This window comes from Bison bison, unplaced genomic scaffold (assembly GCF_000754665.1).
Source record: "Bison bison bison isolate TAMUID 2011002044 unplaced genomic scaffold, Bison_UMD1.0 scf7180017864339, whole genome shotgun sequence".
NCBI classification, from domain to species: Eukaryota; Metazoa; Chordata; class Mammalia; order Artiodactyla; family Bovidae; genus Bison; species Bison bison.
Genome location: NW_011494911.1, coordinates 931,357 through 938,119, shown reverse-complemented (window position 1 = coordinate 938,119; position 6,763 = coordinate 931,357).

Genomic DNA, 6,763 nt, shown 5'->3' with positions numbered 1-6,763 from the left:
TTTGCTAGAACGGCATTAATCCATTCATAAAAGAATGTGTAGAGAGAATTTGACAACAGTGTGGGTGAACAACTCTTTCAAGGAACTTACCTGAAAAGGGAAAAGCAGAGGAATGGATTTGTAGTTGATATGGAAAAGAGGATCAGATCAGAAGTAATTATTTGTAGTTTTTTAGATTTGAAGTTTAGGTTAGTCTCTCAGTCATGTCTGACTCTTTGTGACCCCATGGACTGCAGCACACCAGGCCTCCCTGTCCATCACCAACTCCTGGAGTTCACTCAGACTCATGTCCATTGAGTCAGTGATGCCATCCAGCCATCTCATCCTCTGCCGTTCCCTTCTCCTCCTGCCTTCAATCTTTCCCAGTGTCAGGGTCTTTTCAAATGAGTCAGTTTTTCACATCAGGTGGCCAAAGTATTGGAGTTTCAGCTTTTATAATTTTAAATAAGAGGAATTTCAGGATACTTTTATGCTGATGAAAATAATCTAGTATGATGGTTAATTTTTAGTGTTACTGTGACTAGTCTATTCTTCCCAGTTACCTGGTCAAATACCAATCTAGAAGTTGCTGTGTAGATAATTTTCAGACATGAATAATATTTCAGTCAGTAGACTTTGAGACTCAGTTCGATTCCTGGGTCAGGAAGATCTGCTGGAGAAAAAAATAGGCTACCCACACCCGTATTCTCGGGCTTCCCTTGTGGCTCTGCTGGTAAAGAATCTGCCCAAAGTATGGGAGATCTGGGTTCAATCCCTGGGTTGGAAAGATCCCCTGGAAAAGAGACAGGCTTCCTACTCCAGTAATCTGGCCTATAGAATTCCATGGACTATCCATGGGGTCGCAAAGAGTCAGACATGACTGAGTGACTTTCATGTTCACTTTCCGCTTTGAGTAAAACATATTACCCTCTCCAATGTGGATGGACTTCATCAAATCAGCTGATGACTTTAAGAGAAAAAATTCTGAAATCTCCTTAGGAGAAAGGAATTTTTCTTTCATATTTTTCCATTTCTTTCCCTCTATCCCACCCCTTCTTAGGAGAAGGAAATGGCAAACCACTCCAGTACTCTAGCTTGAAGAATCCCATGGAGAGAGCGGCCTGGTAGTCTATAGTCCATGGGGTCACAAAGAGTCAGACACGAATGAAGGACTAATACACCCTTTCTTGATCCTATTCTGATTAGCCCCATTTCTCTGGAAAACCCTGACTAATATAGAAGTAAGCACATAAAATTACTGAGATATTTTTGAGTAGGTAAAAGGAAATGATCAAATGTATATATAAAGGGACTCATAATTAAGACATGGTCATTTCTTCTAGAGGAGTTCTTAAAATTTTTATACCATGGGCTTTTGAGAAGGGTGGAGAGGCCTATTATCCCTTTATCAAAGTACAATTTTAGAACTTAAAACCAATCATATGTCAGTGCTTCTGTCCATATACTTTTAAAGACATAAAGTTGTATTATAGTAACATGTTTCTCTATTAATGGTTTAAATAACAAGTTGAAGTGGTAAGTTTGTGGTTGTTCTCAAACTGTGATTAATGTAAAGAATATCTTAGAAGACTGTAAGAATTATAACTTGAAACTATATGTACATTCTAATGATGATGGAGTTTGAAATATTGCAGTTCAATGATTGCCAGTATTCATAATTTAAAGAAATATAAAATGTCAGTTTTGGAATTAGTGAAAATAAACATATAGATTATTTTCATCAAAATTCATGAGCACTCTAGTTTCCATCCATGGGAATCTTAGGGGCTGTTGGCACCTAGGTTGGCACCTGCTCTACAGAGATTGAAAGGCCATTAGAGGAAATTGTACAAATGGTAGAAAAAGATAGAATTGGTATTGGGGGTTGGTGAGTTTGTCTTTAATTACCTCCAATGATTGAGGACAGGAGGTGAAGGGGATGACAGGATGAGATGGTTGGATGGCATCACCAACTCAATGAACATGGGTTTGAGTGGACTCTGGGAGTTGGTGATGGACAGGGAGGCTTGGCGTACTGCGGTTCATGGGGTGGCAAAGAGTCAGACACGACTGAGCGACTGAACTGAACTGAATGGTATGAGACACAAGAATATCAGATGCTGGTGAGAAATAGGACGTGTAGAGATTTGGAGACAGGAGAAGGTAGGTAATAATTGGCTGAAAGAATGAATGTCCTAAAGAAGCATGAGTTCAGTTCAGTTTAGTCTGTCAGTCGTGTCTGACTCTTTGCAGCCCCATGAATCACAGCACGCCAGGCCTCCCTGTCCATCACCAACTGCAGAGTTTACCCAAACCCATGTCCATTGAGTCAGTGATGCCGTCCAACCATCTCATCCTCTGTCATACCCTTCTCCTCTTGCCCTCAGTCTTTCCCAGCATCAGGGTCTTTTCCAATGAGTCAATTCTTCACATGAGGTGGCCAAAGTATTGGAGTTTCAGCCTCAATATCAGTCCTTCCAATGAACACCCAGGACTGATTTCCTTTAGGATGGACTGGTTGGATCTCCTTGCAGTCCAAGGGACTTGCAAGAGTCTTCTCCAACACCACAGTTCAAAAGCATCAGTTGTTCTGCGCTCAGCTTTCTTTATATTTCAACTCTCACATCCATATATGACCACTGGAAAAATCATAGCCTTGACTAAACGGACCTTTGTTGGCAAAGTAATGTCTCTGCTTTTGAATATGCTGTCTAGGTTGGTCATAAGTTTTCTTCCAAGGAGTAAGTGTCTTTTAATTTCATGGCTGCAGTCACCATCTGCAGTGATTTTGGAGCCCCCAAAAATAAAGTCTGACACTGTTTCCACTGTTTGCCCATCTGTTTCCCATGAAGTGATGGGACCAGATGCCATGATCTTCGTTTTCTGAATGTTGAGCTTTAATTAAGCCAACTTTTTCACTTTCCACTTTCACTTTCTTCAAGAGGCTTTTTAGTTCCTCTTCACTTTCTGGCATAAGGGTGGTGTCGTCTGCATGTCTGAGGTTATTGATATTTCTCCCGGCAATCTTGATTCCAGCTTGTGTTTCTTCCAGCCCAGCGTTTCTCATGGTGTCTTCTGCATATAAGTTAAATAAGCAGGGTGACAATATACAGCCTTGATGTACTCCTTTTCCTATTTGGAACCAGTCTGTTGTTCCATGTCCAGTTCTAGTTGTTGCTTCCTGACCTGCATATAGGTTTCTCAAGAGGCAGATCAGGTGGTCTGGTATTCCCATCTCTTTGAGAATTTTCCACAGTTTATGGTGATCCACACAGTCAAAGGCTTTGGCATAGTCAATAAAACAGAAATAAATGTTTTTCTGGAACTCTCTTGCTTTTTCCATGATGCAGCGGATGTCAGCAATTTGATCTCTGGTTCCTCTGCCTTTCCTAAAACCAGCTTGTACATCTGGAAGTTCACGGTTCACGTATTGCTGAAGCCTGGCTTGGAGAATTTTGAGCATTACTTTACTAGAGTGTGAGATGAGTGCAATTGTGGGGTAGTTTGAGCATTCTTTGGCATTGCCTTTCTTTGGGATTGGAATGAAGGTAGATAAATGAATAATAGATAAGATAGGTAGACATAGACATATGAAGTTTCCTCAAGGAATGTTATCTTCAATAGGTCAGGTAAGCAAAATAAAAATCAGTCAATACAAGTGCCAAATAAATCTTTAAAAGATAATAATCTAGCCAATAAATGCTGCCCATTGCATGTTTTATACAAATTGATAATTTCAGTGAAATGAATAACAAGAATTTTTGTCAAATTGTTTTTGGTATACACACACACACACACACACACACACACATATATATATATATATACTTATTTCAATAAGAATAAATACAAACATGTATGTACCTTGCTATTATTTACTAGTTCTTTCAACATTTTTCAAGAGCTTCCACTCCGCTGTTTCCAAAACCCCTTTCACTTTCCTAGCTACATGATGAAAAAGTAGTAAAATATAGGTTGGATAATAGGGATCCAAATGGTGCCATGGACTAAGAATCATCCTCCTTTTTTCTCCTGATCACACTGAAGAAAGGGGATAAGACAATAGTAGTGCTGACTGTAAAGTGAGAAAACCAACTAAGCAAGAGGCCCTCTATATTTAGCAAACTTTCACAAGTGTTCAGAGCTTAGAGAAAATACAAATAAGCTTAGCTCCTGAGATTTGGTGTCAGTGACATGCAGGCAAGAATTTTTATTTATAAAATTAAAAAAAATTATTCTTAAGTAAATTTATTCTGTTGAATAGAGAGATTCAGATGCATGATAGGCAGTCCCAAAAAATCATTTTAAAAATCAATGTTCTATTCTCTATTAATAACAGTCCTAGTAGATTTAGTAATAGATCTCATAAATGTTCATATTTATAACATTAATAGTAATATTTGAACAATTAACATTATAATGCTTCAATTTAACATATAGATTGCTTATATATCTAAGCCATTATTTTAATAACTAATTACAAAGTAGAGACAAAATTATGATTTATTAGGAGAATTGCCTTTCAATAAGAGACTAAACTACATATTTCATTACAAGTAATGAAATATCCTTTTAAATATTAGAAGATAGATGCATTCATTTCTCAATAATAATGATTTATCATTTATTCATTAATTCAAAAATTGTACTTAATATGTCTTATTTTATTCCATATTTAAAGTTTTAAAATTTATTACAGATGATAAATCATGCATAAAAACAGTTATGAAACAAATTAAGATGCTATGAATTTTAAAGAACTAATAAAAGAAAATGCTAGTCTCAAAGAGCTTAGGTTCATTAATTCATTTATTCTCAAGTACATACTGATTGCCAAATATTTGTCACAATCTTTGTAAGGGGTTGATTATAAAAGAAAGAATAACACAGATGCAATTATTGTATTGATAGCTATGGTTCATTTGAAGACTATACATATACATACATGTATGTGTATAGTTGCAAGTGTGTGCGTGTGTATGTATGATGACAAATGATGGAATTACTATGATGGAAAATGTACCAAACTCTTTGCTCAAAAAGAGATTATGTAGATAATTTCATCTTTATGATCAACGAAGCCTATTGGATATTAGGGCCTTTAAGGGGAAACAAACACAATGCAAGGTGTGTAGAGGAAAGGAAGAAACCAACCAAGGGTTCAGTTTTGGAAAGGGTACACTAGACAGGCTTTTGAGACATGAAGGAAACGTTAAAAAGACAGTAAGAGAGGTGAGGTCGGTATAAAGCACTGGAACGAAGTTATTATTTTCACATACTGATACTCTTTAAAACCAAGGTTGAAGAATAAGGTTACCTGTTTTTAAAATTGTTTCATTAATTCATTTTAACATTTCATAAAGATTAAATATCTTAATGCAATAAATTCCCTTATCTATATAACAAGAATAATACTCAAATCCTATAATTTCCCATTTAATATGCTCCTTCAGTTTGTAGGGCAATATGTGAAAACACAGAGATAGCCTGTGTGGTCATTTTATTTTACAAAATAGTGAGCAAAGGTGAGAAATGGAATAGAAAAATGGAAAATTCCAAATACAAGTTATTAATTATATTAGAGAAAATCGAAGTTACTAAGTATGTTTTCCTTGGGAATAGATATTCTCAATACATTGTACAAACATGACATTTTTATTAAAATCGTTCACTTTTTGCTTCTGACTTCAAGCGTATAATTATATTGTTTTAGCCACTGAATAACACAGGGAAAATAATTCTATTATACTGTATACTAATCAGAATCCATTTTTGCTTATACGACCTATCTCTAAGTGGTGGTAATTATTTGTTTTGAATATTTTTCTGAATCTTGACATGAACACTCATTTAAAAATCATTCTCAATTAGATAAATGCTCATAGTTTTCTGAACAGAGGATTTTGTTAGTCTTTCTAAGTTACCAACACAGTTAATCCTGGGGCAAAGTCATATTTACCAGTTATATTATATTGACATATCAATGACTTTAAAAGTCTCCTTGTGTAAATCTGATATCAAAATTGGTTTTCATTCTTAGACCAGGAATTTGGTCTTGTCTTTTGGTATGCTTGTTGTTTGTGTGTTTATTTATTTGTTATTCATTTTAATACTGGTCATTATTTATACAATGTCAATTTCTCAATGATATTTTTTTTTTTTTATTCAAGTGAGGCTTACAATTTTTTCTGTTTAAGGTCAGGTCATTTAATACAGACAGAGACTGAGAACACTCAAAACTAAGATTAAGTTTTTGAAGAATGGTCTCTGCTGCTTTCTACAGCATAGCACTCCATGGATCATAATTGAAACCCTAAGATTTTATCTTTTCTCTTTGGTAGTCTGTGAACTCCATTTTCTGTCTTTCCAAATACCAGAGATGTCAATAGCCAAACTCTGCTTGGTTTCTTAGTTTCTTAGCTTCCAGTTAAGTGGCATTTCCCCATGAGTCACTTACAAAGTGCAGTACAAAGCATTGTTTCATGAGTTTTAGCTAATCTCATTGAACTTTTCTTCTTTATGGTACTTTTGTCCCTTAAGCCCTGAATTACTTGGTAGCTTTAACAAGTCTTCAAATATTTTTCAAATATTTTTTATTGTTGTTGTTGTTGTTAATTGAGCCTCAATTTTCTGGTTATTTTTAATGATTTCCTCTGAATCTGTTGGTAAATAATAAATGAATCTGTCATTTACAAGTAAATTGTATTTATCTCTGCCTCATTCAGTTCCCCCACTTCAAATATACAGACATGGAAAACAAAGAAGTACAGACACATATACACCT